Source organism: Netta rufina (genome assembly GCF_964035555.1).
Source record: "Netta rufina genome assembly, chromosome: 1".
NCBI lineage: Eukaryota > Metazoa > Chordata > Aves > Anseriformes > Anatidae > Netta > Netta rufina.
The window spans coordinates 166,711,823-166,728,316 of record NC_140123.1 but is presented as its reverse complement, the minus strand read 5'-3'; the positions used below and the strand labels follow the sequence as shown (position 1 = coordinate 166,728,316).

Here is a 16,494-nt window from a genome sequence, read left to right as displayed (position 1 = left end):
TGCACTGAAGTTTCACCAAGTTAGCTGAAAGCTGCTTTTGGAAAGCCACCAGCCCTCTAACTGTGTCAGAACCGCCTTTCCCTGCCCAACAGGACGGGGTTCAGGGCACACCAGCAGCAGGCAGTGCCCCGCAGGCGGCCTCTCTGCAGCACAGACAATGCTTCCTCAAGTGACCTTTGCAGAAGGATCTGTTCTCAACAAGCAGAGTGCACTATTACTAACTTTTTAACCTTTAAACTTCAGAAACTGTGAAGATGTAATCATTTCTCAGACAGTATTTGCCAGTCACTTAGTGGAAGCAACCTCTCTACACAAGTTCTCCAAACTCATGAACTGAACTCAGTGATGTTAACTCAGTAACACCTGTAAGGGTTGCAAGCTTGAAATTCCCTGTTAAACTCATACTCCTTCCTCAGTCTGCAGACTCAATTTGGGTCTTGGAAAGACCGCTAGCACTGTTGGAAATGCTCCTTCCCTACAAAGAACAGGTTATCTATCCCCCAGTGTATAGTATCTTGTGGCTGAATTTCTTAAATCAAGTGGGCTTTTTCAAAATTCAACCTGTAAAGCTGACTGGTGAAGAGCACGAGTTTTAAAATTTATTTGATACAAATCATTATAAAAGTATTAAACAAATGGAAATAAATCAGTTCTAAACATAAATGTCTGCACATCTGTGCTGTAGCAGCCACCAGGAAGTTGTCCCCGTACTTCCAAATTCCTCATCCCGATGTTCCAAGACATTTGCTCTATGGTGAGGGGGAAGACAAGGACTGGCAGAACACAGAATCACAGAATCATTTAGGCTGGAAAAGTCCTTTAAGATCATCAAGTCCAACCATTCATCTAACACTACAAGTCCAGCACTAAACCATGTCCCAAGTAACATAGTGGTTACATGGAGTATGGGACAACGAACACCTTTACTGAGGACTTTCATCTTTTTCTTCTACAAAAGACAGATTAATTATATGATTTTTAAAGATGCCAGCGTAATTACAAATGTACAATCAGTAAGACCTTCAGATGGTTGGCAATCTACATAAAGATACACCTTAAGCATCTTTTGGCAGGAGCTCTGGAACCTGAGAAGACAGAAACAAAGAAAGCTATTTCAAGGAAAAAGTAGTTGGGAAGGAGTGAGGAGGAGACGTTATGCTAATAATGAACCTGAGTTTTTAAGGTGTCATTAAATCAAACACCTACCACTTGGAAGCAGATCTTTTATTTAAGAGAGCAGATTTAATTATTATATATTAATAGATAACAGCAATTTGGACAGGCTCTTTGGCTGCTGTTTATAGCTTCTGATGGATTGACTTTATGAACGCTATAAAAATTTATGGCGCGTACTTAAATTATCCATTTGCTGACTAGGCTTGATGGTCCTGTAGCTAATTTTTAACTCACTTGAAGCAAAGAATGATTTTATCTGGGAATTTCAGTACATTCACAGAATAAAACCAAGCAGTTTCTCTCTCTGAAAGAGAGCAATGGTGATTTATACTAGTGGCTTTGCTCATTTGTGGAATAAAAGTTAAATTCGAATGAATAAATGATGCTCTTAGTCAAACATGTTTTCCTTCTCATTTGCAAAGATATCAGACTTACAGCTTTAAACTTGTGTGTCCACAGGTACCTGTAGTGAAATCTCAGCAAACTAATCAAATGTTATAAGCCTCAAAAACATCACTCGTTTTTTGACTGATCTTCAAAGCACTCACACTTTCCAGTGAGCGCGGTCTTAGCTTCCTCGTCATAGCAGTAGGTCTTTGTGACGTGCACAATATATATGATTTTTCTAATGTTTCTGGGGAATGTTTCACTTAATTCTTAGGTTTCATGTGCCATCTTTGCAACTTGAAAGATGATTTAGTAGGTACATGCTTAAAATGTACAACAAAACCTACAACGGCATTGCCAACCATTCCTTCCACTCGGTGGCCTCGAAGTGGTTATGTACTTTTCGAAGTTAGCTCAGGCTTCAGGGCGCTCATCCAAGAGAGTGCTGATCTTGGTTCATCCCATCCTTTACCTGAGTGGGTTTAAACTCATACCAGCTATCTCCTTGAAGCTGAGCAGAGTGCTATTTTAAGGAAGAAACATCAAGTAGTAAACATCAAAGCCCCTTTGCAAATCTCCGGAGGGCACATTTGAATACCAACAGAACAATTAGAGTTGATAATTCATACTTTGCTCTATTTCTTACTACTAGCCATCAAATTAGTAATTATAGTTTGTCAGTAAGATTTATGCATCAGAAGAAACACAAATTGAGGTCGTTACAGCCAATTTATTTCATCAGATGAAGTTATGGAAAAAAAAATCTCTGAAGTGGCAGGCTCCCAATTTTTCCACTCCATAATGAGCATGTTAACGAGCCTACCCACTTGAAAACAGCACAAGGACATGAGATACAGGAAAAGGTTTATTAAAATTCAGTTCTGCGTTACTTTTGACTGTCTTTAACTAGCAAGATCAGCCCCACTTACAGGAAAAAGCAGCAAAATGAGAAGTCGGTAAGTTAAAAGTATTTTTTGGGTGGTAGTTTTTAGCAGTCAGCTTTTAAATAACCTGCTTTTAGGAACCTTCCAGCACCTAGTATGGTTACTTTGTTCATCAAAACAACTTGAAAAAGAACTTCAGGACCTGGGAAAAAAAGGTTTCAGGAACTCCATGCATGAACATGGGTACACTCTAGTAATTGCTAGCTTTTCAGATTGCATATTTATATAGCACAGCTGTTGGATCTTTTTTTCCACAGAATCACAAAATGTGATTTGAAGGTTTGAATTGAAAAATGAGGTTTGAAGGGACTTCTAGAGGTGGTCCAGCCCCCCAGTCAAGCAGGGACACCTACAGGAGGCTGCCCATTTTTACAACAGATTGTGAGCTTCCTTGCAATAAAAAGTTTGTGAGACTTCTTGTACCTTCTATCTACAGCCTACAAGAAACAGGGCCTAGCAATGCCATTAACTGTACCATCGATTCACTGAAGAGGCCAACAGCAGCCTTGAGATTAATCTGCAAGACAGCACTAAAAACCTCAACTAAGTTTGCTTTGTACATCTATTATAACAGAAAGGAGCAGGATGGATTAATGTGAATAAAAAGAATGTTTGAATGCTAATGGAAAGAACTCTTTCCATTAGAAAATCTTATTATTTCAACAATGAAATACCGTTTTAGCATTAAAAGTCTGTCTCATCAAAAATTGATCTTCAGAAAGAGTAAACCTCTAAGTGGTATAGGGTAATTGAACAGCCCGCAAAGACTGTTGAAGACCATGACTGCTGCACAGACTTCTCATGAAGGAAAAAAATTTGCCCGCACCTTTCCCTTCCTCGCATAAGCAAACTCTAAATCCCAGGCAAAATTATTCTGCCAGTCATATGATTACACTAGCACACATGAATCAATTGCACTAATTGAACTTTGACTGCATGTACATACAGCTGAAGTTTTCCCTACCAAAACACCAGAGAACATCTTTGAGTATTACAGTATCCGCACCTGTTGATTTCTGATGATGTAAATTTATTGAAATTAAGTGAACCATACAGTACTACACACAGGCAAGCTCAAAAATTAAATTATTTCTGAAGGACTGCTCCCATGCCTTTATTACCTACATTACAGTAACATCTGAAGCATTTACTTTCAACAGAAGATTTTCACTGTATTTCAGCTTCTCAATTTGAATACAGAAAACCAAATATTTAGCCCAGTGGCCTATTTATAAAGAAATATGTTAGCTGTTATGAATATATGTCCAAAATACTGTAGTAAAGGGGAGTTCACTTACTTGATGGTCCATGAGAGTCTCTGTTATCCCCATGATGCTGCGTACACATACAATTGAAGAACAGCAAACAAAAAAATCCAGGCCAGGAAGAAGCAAGTGCACAAAAGCAGCAGCAGCAGCGGGAAAGAAGAAGGACAATGAAAACAGTGTTAGTTCATGACTAAAATACAACATGCACCTCAATACCAAAGGCGAGACCTCAAGAGACTTCACAGTTCAGGAAAGTTGAAGCAACAAAACTGACAAATACACTAATAAAGAAGCCAGCATTAGAAGCCATCGTCGTATATGGTTAGCGAACAGCAACTGCCCCAGCTGCTAATTCGGAGTGGAACCTCTCAGTGTTCCCATGGCTTGATAAATAACATATCCTAAGAAATTTTCAGCTGAAACATTTTCAGAAGACTAAAGCTCCAAAGAAAGTTGAAATAACACAAGATTCATTTCCAAAACTGCTCCACTTTCAGCCAAGTGGTTTGGAAATATGAAATATTTTCAGTGATCATTAATGTTCAAATAAGCTCTAAGGCCGTATCAAAGCCTGGTGGGTTTGGCACACAAACATGAACTTAGAAGCCACGGAATCAGTTCAACAAAAAACAGCAGTAACATTTTAAATTGTTTAGGATGCAAGAGAAGCAGAGCAATTTTAAATGTAAGAAAACATTTTGTATCAAAGTATTCCCCAAGAATTTATTTGTATAAAAATAAATGTCTCCTTCCCATTGAAATGCATCAAATACAGGCACCATATTAGAATAATTGCATAGTTATAGCTTGCACTTCTTTCTGTTGTTTGAGTTGGAATATTTTATAAATCACTACTACCCAAAGCCACAGTGGGGTTAAGATCCCACTGTGCGCAGCAGTGTACAGATACGAGGTAAGTTCCACCTGTCTCAAAAGGTTTACTACATTTGAGACACACAAATAACAAAAAAAAAAAAAAAAAAAAAAAAAGAGAGAAAGCAAGCATACTGATCAGCATGAACAGACATTTCCTCCTTAAAAAATAAAATCCAAACACGCTGTATCTTCTATACCTCAAACAAAAGTCTTGTGCTCCATTTCCATAAAGGAGAGAAATCCTTGCCCTGCTTTAAAGAGGATCCAGTTTTGCCTATGCTCAGGACTAAACAAGAGGAAACCTGAAAAGAAAAATCTTAGCAAGCAGGAATCTCGTCTTACACTCGTGACCTTAAAACATGGATTTTTATCCCTCACAGCTGCCTGGGGCATTACATTGTTATTGCAATGCATAAATGTAAAAGATCGCACCAAGAATCCTGGAACAGCAGTACAAATCACAGGGAAGATGAGGGAACCCTTCTTTCATAATTTTGTACTTTGTGGAAAGGGACTTGATTGAACAAGAGAAGCTGAAATAAAGTGCACTTGGTAAACAACCTCCTGCCCCTTGCCAGGGACTCTGGGTCAGAGGGAAACTCTGCTAACGGAACTCATGGACTCACCGGACAGGCTTAGATATTAGCGTATGAAATGCTTTTTTTTTTTTTTTTTTTCGTTTTTTAATGTGTGCTAGTAGCATATTGCAGACTATGAGAACATTTCTGTTTGACCTGCCTATATTACCCGATGCTGTTTTAGACTGAAGAGAAGGACTGACGAGAGCAAGGAAAAAGAGCCCGCAGTAACTGCACAGAGATCCAGCAAGGGACTGAAGGGCTGGGAACACCAATGCTCAGCACTGGTCTGCTTTACTTCACACCAAAGTGGGAAAGCAGGAGGAGAGAAGTGGAAAAATAAATTATTAACAGGCACACAGGTGAGAAGTTTCTGATACTCAGCATGTTCGCTAGCAGGGCGTACTTACACGTTGAAGAAACACAGTGAAGCAGCAGCAGGCTCTGTCTCACTGCTTGCCTCTCAAGAAGTCTTGACCAAGACACAACGTGACACCACAGAGCAGGGCAACTGGTCACCCGAGATGATGCAGGGACTTGTATGTAAATATTTTAGCATTGCATGGGTAATCCTATGCACTGGTACAAACAGCTCCCATGCTGGGGACTGAAACACAAGCCTGCCTAACTCTGTCCCTGATCTCCTCCACTAAACATTCTGTTTACACATCAAACTGCATTCCTTGCTGGTCAACACCCCCTTCCCTAGAAAGATTTGGTCCAGTGCATTTACCTAAAACCAGCAGAATAGGTATTTGAATATGATGCAAAACATTAAAATACTGAAATTAAATTATTTAGGCACAAACGACCTCTTTATTTTCCGATAGCCTATTGCACCTCACCCATCTGCAATTCATATCACTGCAGATGAGGAATTCAACCCCCCCAAGGAAACAAAAAGGGATCATTTCACTACCTCGGTGTTTGCTCTGAAAAGAATGCATTCAGGGCCTTCCTGTTCATCATCTCCCACAGCTCTTACTTTAAATATACAGAATTAAGAGAAATAAATACATATTCCCAGAGACGCAACCCACCCGTATTTTCACATTTACTTAACTGATGGCAAATTTCAATTACCGAGTAAGTCCTCTGACAAGGGAGGTTCTCAACATTAAATGATTTAGTTAGCTTCTGCTCAGGCACATTCAATTAAAAATGTTTCTGCCAAAACATATAAAGCCTAGCCCTCCTTCCAGTAACATTTCAAATATGTAAGACTACAGAATAAAAACAGCAACATAATCCACCACATTAAACAGCAGCACTACTGCTGTTATCACACAAAAGCTGCTCTGTGCTTTAGAAAAACATTATTTTTAGATTTCCATTTCTCAGGGATAAAGCTCCTAAGAACTGCTACTAAACCTAAAATTACATCTGCCAACTTGTCCTATAGAACAAAATCCTTTTCCTGTCGAAGATTAGGGCAAAAGCAAGAAACACATGTCATGCTAGCATGTCTCAACCTCACACCATAAAAGATGAATTTGTTTAAAATGTTTATTAGGTTTCCAATCTAAACCTACAACTAAATTCTTAACAGAATTTGAATGCACATTCCAAAGCCATGTTAGAGTTTCTATACCCTGCTGAAGATAGACTTTTCCAGGGAGCACTCTTTATTACATATAAATCATTCAGTTTAATCATGTCACATTTAAATTCAGGACCACTGAGCCAGCCTTCAAAGCTTATACCAAAAAAAGGCCAATATTCTATGCTTCAAGCAAAAAAGGTACTTTTATGGCTGTTGATGTATTTAAATAGCAAGGACTGACTGTGCAAGTTTATACCAAAGGCACCTCATTTATAAAATACCTCTTGGTAAAATTAGTCAACTAGAAAGTCTTTTAAAAATAATTTAGAGAAAAAAATGGTTTACAACAAACATTCCCATGATATGTTTTGTATTTTGTGCCAATTAGGCTTGTTCAAATTATATTAGTATTTTATAGAAAAATAGTCAAAAGCTGTTTTCAAGCAAGAAGTTAAACCAAAGTATCTAGAGTATTTTGCACTACCTTAATAGTGTCAAGTCTGTGATAAAAAGTTTGTTGAGCTGTCCTAACATTTGTGCTCAGATACAGTACATTTCAACCTAACCACTTAGGATAAGCAATCCGTATAAAACTTTTCTCCCTAGATTAGATTCTGGAAAGAGAAGTCCACAATACTGAGTTCTGTGATCCCAGGTACCTCCTATAAATGCTCCAAAGGATTTAAATTGTGTAGCAAGATGTTGATCAATGCTCTTTGTGCATGTTCGCAGTTCAAGTATTTCATGAACTGGACAAACGGAACTTGAAAAAATAGGTATCAACAGATTGGAGCTAAAAATCTGGAATACTGAACAATCTCAACATTTTAAGAATAAATCTGATCTGTGATTAATGTAAAAAACTTAAACTTTTTAGTAAAAAAAAAAATGTCATAAAGTATGTATTTCAGAGGTAGCCTAGAGGAAAAAAAGGTATGGAACAGACCGACTCATCAAATGCAACTAAGCATGGTTTGAACTGTGAACTACAACTTTAAATTCTTTAAAAAATATCTTCACTAAGAACTTATTCAGAAGTCCTGTCTGTGATTAATTACTAGTTCTGCAGTAGACCCTATGTGTTACTCAATGCTGTAAATCATTAGCGGGTATGAAAGCAGAGGAAGCAAGAATTAACCTAAACCTAAACATTTAGAATGCTTTCCATATAACGCAGCTTGTGGAAAAAATAAGTTCATAAATAATTTTGGCAATGTGATGATGATAAGTGTCCCAGTATCCATGATCTTTTCCTGGTTTTTAACTTGTTCTTAGAAAGAGAGCTGGTAGTTTCACTACTTCATAAAGTTTATTATGTGCACAGATTACCAACTTTTACACATGAAATCATCCTAAGAATATATAATTACCACTCTTCCTTTTCTGTCTGTCATTCCACCAAGAAATACATTATTTTCTCTTTGTCCACGGCCAGTAACTAGTAAATTGCCGAGTAGTGAGACTGCCAGGAATATCTTTTTCTTTCGGGACTCAGAGGCTCCAAGTATCAAATCCAAGAACCAAATGCTTCTTGACATCCAGCCCTCTTACGATAACAATCTATCAAATTATAGATGATACTACATAATGTTCCAAGTGCATTTACCAGAAAAGCAGCAGTTCAAACAGAAACAATTCAGGCTGTTTAACCCTTTTCCCCATAAAACCATCTTTGCCTTCATTTGAATACATGACGCTACATTTAAGTTACTCACTGAATTTCTATCCAGTTCCCCGTCAAGCAGAACAGTCTCCATACTGGAAGAGCGTGTTGCCTCTCTCTCCTTCAGTTACAGGTCTTCCATCCTGATACTCAATATCCTGGAGGAAAAATAAAATAAAATAAATAAATGAATAAGTCATTTCAGTGGCTGAAATCCATTGGAAATTTTCACTTTTGTAATCTCCCAAGACAATAAAGAGTTTCCTACGGTACGTTATGGTTCCTTGCAAAATGCACACGCTAGCTCATAAAACTCAGCCTTTTAGGAATGAAGGGAGAGAATAACTTCCCATAAAATGGCCAAAACAAGAGCTATTCCACACATACTCACAGAGGCAAGCCTCTACATTTAACCACACTTGCACCAAATGAGGAAGAGTTACACTGGAAAAACGTAAGCAAAAAAAAAAAGGGGGAGGGGGTTACTAAAGATCCACCCCCCCATCTTTTTCCCTTGGTTCAAGACCCCAGCAGCAGCACACCACTTCCAGCCTGTAGACACAAGCACACACACACACGAGCTGTTTGGGTACATAACAGCTCTTCTGGAAGAGGAAGAATGCAGAACTTCGTGAGTTAACTTCAGAAACAGTCACCTTTTGATTTGTGGGGCTACAATGGAGAAATTACATTATTCACGCCAAACAGCACCCTCTGTGGCACTTCTGGACATTCAGCATGTGGTCACCATGCTGGCAGCTGGAAAACAATGCCTCATTCTCTAGACACTTCCTATTTGCTTTTCTGATAGAGAATGGGAGCTGTAAGAAGCCTCAGTACTCACATCACATTTAAAGTCACCGATGAGACAAGAAAAGGGTTTGTAACCAAGCATAGCTCACTGGGCAGATGTGTGCCCTAACCATTCACTCAGTGGGTTCGAAGAGGGAAGCAGATGAAGATGAAGGGAAAAGAAGATGGGAAAGGAGAAGATTGGAGAACATACACCAACAAGACCGTGTGGTTCAATGCCTGCCTCAGGAAATACATACTCATGAAAACAAACCTCACCATCAAGAAGAACCCACTGTTTTAAAAGCTCTTCCTACCCTAGTTTTTGTTCTTGTATTATGTGAAGTATATCAAAATTAAAATTCCCTTATGATGAACGGGTAGAATTAACGTACCGCAGCAAGCTGAAACACTAGGTTACCAGAACCTGTACCACCAAAACACAAAAGGAATCATTAAATTTTTAAAACCGAAAGACATAGCACGACGTAGTGCTAAAGAAATCGGAAAGGCTAGCGTTCCCTGTGACGCAGTTAGGAACAGCAAAGAGGGCCGTGCTCAAGTACCGGAGCAATTCCTGAGATGACACATAACTGGGAAGCGTATGCCTAGATGCTTTTATTTAAATTAGAAACAAGATGAATTTGAAGGGAGATTATTACGAGCCATTAATTCACGTTACTGAAGCAGAAGCTAACATTACCACAGGAAGAGCAATTCCTCGCAGCAGCTTTATTTCCAGGAGCAGCAGGCGCAGCTTCCATGCTAGCAGAGGGGATGCAGAGCACCCAGGCACGATTAATGTCTCTTGGAGGCGGCTCCTTTCATCTCTTCACCTCCACTCCCATTTCAGGCTCTGTTATTAGCAGGCTATTCAACAACACCAGGATGGCTGCAGACACATTCAATTTACGGAAACACCAAGCTCTCTTTAAACAGGATGAAAAACGAGTGACACTGCAAACAGATGTATACGCTGATATCTAAAGCAGTTTGCTCTTTGAGTCACACGGACTTGCTGTCGTGCCCAGTTATCCAAACAAACAGATCTTTCCTGAAACAGGAACGCTCACCCTAAAGCTGTTTTCAACACATCTTTATTTTTAACAGGTATTTTTAACTTTTGATTTTTACTGGTAACGCTGCTGGTGGATTCTGGCCCTCTCTGTTCATGTAACTGCAGCCACTCTGTCCTTCCTCGTGTCAGTCTCAAGGGCAGCATCGTGACAGGTACCTTAATGTCCAGTGCTCAGTATTTGCTGTCTTCCATGGTCACCAGGAAGCTAATAACCATCAGAGCCCTGTACAATACAGGCAAGATATCTAGGAGGGGATGAGAGAAAATACTGCCTGCTGATGTTTGAACAGACACCCAGGAATAAAGCAGATGCAGAAATGGTTAAGGACTGCATCCCCTCACATTGTTTCACTTATGAGAAGACGGTGAGCCTGGCTTATTTTACTTGGCAGAAGGAAGGCTGAAAGTGAACAATATTGCTGCTGAAAGATGCCAAAATAAACACCAAGGAAGGGAAAGGGATCACTAACAAAAGGATACTGCCAGAAAGGACAAGTAAGTATCAGCTTTGAGAATAAATTTATTTTGAAAATTACAGACGTAAGGAAAGGGAATTCATTTTTCAGCTGCAGCCAGGTCACTATCAGGGTGCTTCCAACAGTAAATAAGATCTGTTCTACAGAATCACAGAATTGTCTAGGTTGGAAGAGACCTCGAGATCATTGAGTCCAACCTCTGACCTAACTCTAACAAGTCCTTCACTAACCCATATCACTAAGTTCAACATCTAAACATCTTTTAAAGACCTCCAGGGATGGTGACTCCACCACTTCCCTGGGCAGCCTGTTCCAATGCCTAACAACCCTCTCAGTAAAGAAGTTCTTCCTAATATCCAACCTAAACTTCCCCTGGCGCAACTTTAGTCCATTCCCCCCAAAAAGAAGCACTCACACAACCCCTGAGAATCAGCAAGAGCTGTTTATTGCCAGGCAAGCCTGTGGGATGTCCGTGGTGTTTGGTGGCTCCAACCTAATGCTTGCAATGGAGCCTGAGCACAGAGTAGGGGGCTCACCAGGCACTCCTGCGATGCTGTCGGTGCTCTCGGATGGCAGAGCACAGAGAGATGCCACAGTACTCCCAGGTCTATCAGGGCAGAGGTGGATCCACTTCCATCTGTTCCTCCACATCTGGTGGATACAGCTCCATGAGCTCCATGGGCTCCACGGTGTTGGGCAGAAGGCTAAGCCAGCCCTTGCCCAGGACTGCCCAAACGGCAGCTGTGTTGGGAGCGGCCTAGGAGATGCCCTCACATGGACAGGGAGGAAGGTTGGGGGAGCTGAGGGCCCCTTTTCTGGGGCTGGCTCCCCCAGGCCACTTGGCTTGCCAGAGAAAAAGGCTGTCCCTCAGTCACAGGGACTGCCCTGCACCTCCCATCCTGTGCCCTGGGTTTATTTTTAACTGGTTTTTAGGTAATTTCATTCTATTCTTTACGGAAAAGGCCAGAAGCAAGGTGCATCTTCAGCCCTAAATCCCATGTGCGCTTTGTGCTCTGAGTGAAGAATTACTTCATCACATTACATCTACCCTAAATCTCCCCTCCACTTGTTCAAAGCCATTACTCCTGGCTCCACAGCTACCCTCCCTGACAGAGTCCCTCTCCAGCTTTCTTCTAGGCCACTTTTATGGGTAAGGTTAGGTAGCAAAAATGCAGGCAGCAAATTGCTGCCTTATCTACCTCGTTCCATACATTCCACATGATGTTTGAAAACACAACCCCAACATTAAATCACTACCATTTTAGCTTTTGGGAGGCATTTATGATATGCCTTTTCTGTTCTTGCCAACATTGGTGAATGTGGAGATTTGGTTGTCTGCCTCGGTGCTTGGTTTGGGGCTTTTACTTTACAGATGCTCCTACTCTGTCACCACGACTCTTAAGACCTTAAATGTTCAGAAGGGCACACAAATTGCAATCCTCTGAAGAGAAATATATGACAATGCTCCAGCTAATCATGCTTCTTTTATAAACAAGAGCTACAGAAAGGCACTTAGCTGTTGCTCATTCTAACGCAGCTGTATCAGTCAGACAAATCTTGCCATAAAATAAGCTATTTCTCTCCAAATGTGACGATAACCTAGGGCCATCAGCTCAGAGGCATATATTTAAGGCAGAAGGGAGGTCCCACTTAGCACCTGATCAAAAACCTGTCCTGCTAACATCTGTATTTCATTCCCAATATGTTTGTTTTCTGTTTCATCAATGGACCAAGTTACTTGAACACTTGCAGACTGTATGTTATAGGTGGGTTTTAGCTTTGTCCCTAAGTATTATCACCCAGTCATCAGATACTCCCTTTGCACCATGCTGCTGTTTGTGATCTGTTGTAGCATCACGGCAAGCTCTCTTACAATCCAACACCTTAATGCAAGTGTACGGCCTTGTCTGTGACCTGCTACGGGGCTGCACTGAGGGCACGCTGAAATGGATACTGCGCGCTGCTCTGGCCTGTCCGAAAGGGAAGAGTCCTCCAGGGCCTTAAAATGGACCTGCTAAACTTAAAAAGGACCTGCTAAACTGGACGCCTGCCTTTTTTCTTTAAGGCCTAGAATAAGTGAATGCACTGAAAATGCCCAAGATGTGTATCAGCTAACAGTACACTCTAAATGTTGTTATGATGACACAGGTACAATTACGTGACTTTTAAGTTCAATGAGGCAACAACCAGGGACAGGCACGGTAGCAGAAACAAAAGCTAGTTGTTGTTTATATTGGCATCAGGAAGAGAAAAAAAAAATCACTTAGATCCTTGCAGAGTCACAACAGCACCTGAGAAATGCTGCTCCACAGGCAAATCACCAAATCACTAATGCTGGCAGGGCCCTCGGGAGCCCACCAGGCCTAACGCCAGCCCAAGCAGGGCCACCCAGCACAGGCTGCCCAGGGCCACGTCCAGGCGGCTTCTGAAGGTCTCCAAGGAGCCTGTGCCAGTGCTCCTTCACCCACGTGTAAAGAAGTGCTTCCTGACGTTCAGATGGTACCTCCTGTGTTCCACTTTGTGCCCATTGCCTCTTGTCCTGCCACTGGGGACCACTGAAAATAGCCCGGCTGTCCTCTCTCCACCCTCCCTGCGGGTATTTGTAGACACTGATGAGAGACACTGCCCTGAACCTCCTCTTCCCCAGGCTGAACAGGCATCTGCGCCTTTCCTCCTAGGAGAGGTGCTCCGGTCCCTCACCATCTTCATGCCCCTTCGCCAGACCCTCCCCAGTTGCTCCATCTCCCTCCTGCCCTGAGGAGCCCAGAAGCAGACACAGAGCTGCAGGTACAGCTGAGCAGAGCAGCTGGATGCCCCTGCCAAGATGCTGGCAGATCTCCTCCCTTGCAGCCCAGGGCACCGTTCGCTGCCTTTGCACCAAGGGCACGTTGTTGGCTCATGTTCAACGTGGTGTCCACCAGGACCAGCAGGAGGCCCTAGGCAAGCACTTCTCAGGTGTGGTTCTCAGCATATTCAGTTCAGTAAGGTCTGTAAGGAAGTTTAAGACAGTACCCTTCAGAAAGGTAGAGGTACGTAAAAAAAACACTACATATTTCTTAAAAATTAGGAGCTAATAGGAATAGAACAGCTTTTAAGGGAGTCAAGAAAATCTAAATCTCAAATCTAACTAGGGTAATCAAACCAAGACACTCAAATAGTCTCAGTGTCATTCAGTCACACAATAGGGTGAAGGCACTTTCATTGTGGGAGACAAGCAATAACACCGAGCTGTGAAGAGGCAAGTGCCCTCCATCTGAGGATCCTGAATTCAGTGTAGCAGAGGACAAAATACAGCCCCCCGGCTGCAGCACAAGACCACACGCCACCTCCTTCAGCTCATAAATCCACATAGCCAGCACGGCGCGTTAACAAGCTACAGATCGGGCCAGGTTCTTGCCAGTGACACAATGTCACCTCATGCCAGGGACCGCGTGCTTGTGGAGAGCAGTTCTGAGAAAGCAGAAATTGAGACGGAGTTACTGGTAAAAATGGTGCCTGGCCAACAGGGTCAAAAGATTGAGTAAAAGACCTCTAGTTAAAAAAAAAATATATATGTATATATATTTATAAGCCCCCAAGTACATTATGATTATGTCATGTTGTAAGCCAACAAATACACCCTTATGAAATGTTTCCTTCCCCCCAAATTTCATCACCTGCCTTCTCATTTCCTGAGTAAACAGCTCACATGCAAAGAAAGCTGTTTCCTCTGTTTCTGTATTGCTCTTTTCAGACAGAACAAAACAGGAAGGGTGAAACACTTCAGAAAGACTTGAAAAAATTTAATCTAGAAACAGCTTGGAAAGTAGAAGCACAGTCCTGATAGCTCAGCTATACTTTGAGAGCGATAGATGGCAAGAAAAAGAAAAGAAAAAAGATACCAGGCTTCTGAAAAGCAACTGCAAACTTTAATAAATTTTTGTCTTAAACAGGTGTCCCACAGGGAAACTCGTCCTGGTAAAAAAAGACAGTGTACAGAGAAGGTGGTGAAAGTCAACAACCCCCTCAAATCTGAAGTACTCTGGAGCCCTTTTGTGTTTTACATGGCAAAATCTCCCCTCCAAGCTCCCCAACCTGTCCCAGTCTTCTGCAAGTTCGCTCCCAACATTCAAAGGGGATGTTGGTTTTAATTGTAAAAATGGCTATTTCTTCACATAAGGGATGTGTTCTGGAGTGTTCGTCCCGTAGCCTCCACAAACCAGTTTTATCTAAGCTCCGTCTAGCTTTTGAGCATAAGAATGAGAAGCAGGAGAGCACACCTATGAAGCACCACAAAATATTTATAGGAGTTGTTCTGCTTTGTTGTGATGATGTAGGGGAGGAAGATTTAATCAGACCTTACATTGGCACATCTAGCACTTCATTTTTACATTCCAAGATGCTGCAGTACCAACCAGCAACATAACCAAGTGGATGCCAAACCGACCTCACCGCAGAGATACTTCTATCAATGCTAGCACTGCTTACACGAGGTTACATCAGACAAGGAGAGCCTTTGTATAAAGAATAAGAAGAGGTGCTCAAAGCACCTCAAAACACTTTCAAAACACCTTTGAAAGTGTTTTCCTTTCAGAACCCCACCCTGGGACTTGAGGGCATGTTTGCTATTTGGCCTTTGTTACCTTGGGCAGGGGAAACACAACTAGAAAAGGTTTAACAGAGTAACACAATAAATGTAATCATTTCAATTTAGGGAATCCTACCTTTCTTCTAACAGCGTTAGGAATTTCTTTTACAACTGCCAAGGTGCTGCTAATGCCACACTCCCCCCGTTAGCTGGTCAACTCAGGTTCATCTCATTAGAGGCTTGCAGCAGAAGCCAAGATACTCCAATTAATAGCCCCCTGCGCTGAGAGGAGAGGCCAGCTGGAGCTCCCTGTGGTTTACCTCCAATTTTGGCACCAGTACAAGGCTGCAGTACCACAGGTGAGGCTGAGACAACCGGTCCTCTAGGCCTGCAAGCCTCTCTGCGGGCTCCCTCACCCCCACCAACCACACTGCTGTGCTTTATTTGAAACAGACACACAAAACGCACAGAAACTGAGCTAGGGCAAGCCACCCTTGACCTGCTGTCCTGCTTGCAGACCTGGCACAGCCACGGTGCAGGACCACCGTGGGGCATCCAGCCTGCTCCAGCTACGCCAGTTTGTGCACGTGGGCTACGTTTACATGGAGCCACCGCCAGGGACTGCAGACTAGTGCAGGAAACGAAAGGAGTCAAGCCACGGGAAAAGGAAAAGCAATGTTTTTGTTAAAGGCTTTTTCAGAAATGAAAAAGTAAGATAAGTCAGCAGAGATGTTTCCAGAGACAAGATGGATAGGGGGCAGAACATTTCCTTCCAGTTCTGATGCCAAAGTGGAATCAGTTGCAGCTCCGATACACCGGGACAGATCCGAGTTTCCTTTGCGTGGAACTTTCCAAAACAAAATCCAACCTTGCTTCTCCGAAAAGGAACATTTTTCTCTTTTCCCCTTGGCAGACGTTACTGTCAGACACAGAGTCAAAGCATTAAAGAGGGTAAAATAGAAACTTACTATTTCAAGCCTATAAAAAAACATTTTAGCCATACACGGTAGGTAATGAGATCTAACCCATCATGCTGAAAAAGCCTCAATAACAGGATGGTGAAAGTCTGTTTAAATACCTCAAATACCTCAAAGTCTGTTTAAATACCTCAAAAGAACAATATCCTCAGTGATGAAATGCTCTTAA

The 16,494-nt window shown here is 41.8% G+C and overlaps 1 protein-coding gene across 5 annotated transcripts in view; it reads right to left on the bottom strand.

Annotated features, from left to right (window-relative positions):
- Positions 1-16,494, bottom strand: part of OSBPL8 (oxysterol binding protein like 8) — an 88,675-nt gene that overhangs the window by 52,690 nt on the left and 19,491 nt on the right. For 4 of the 5 annotated variants that reach the window (XM_084304270.1, XM_084304272.1, XM_084304271.1 and 1 more), the window contains exon 2: positions 8,488-8,593. The gene's annotated coding sequence lies outside the window, so the exon portion shown is untranslated. Of the gene's footprint in view, positions 1-3,805; positions 3,843-8,487; positions 8,594-16,494 lie in introns of those variants that run through there. The other variant, XM_084304274.1, reaches the window with a different exon arrangement.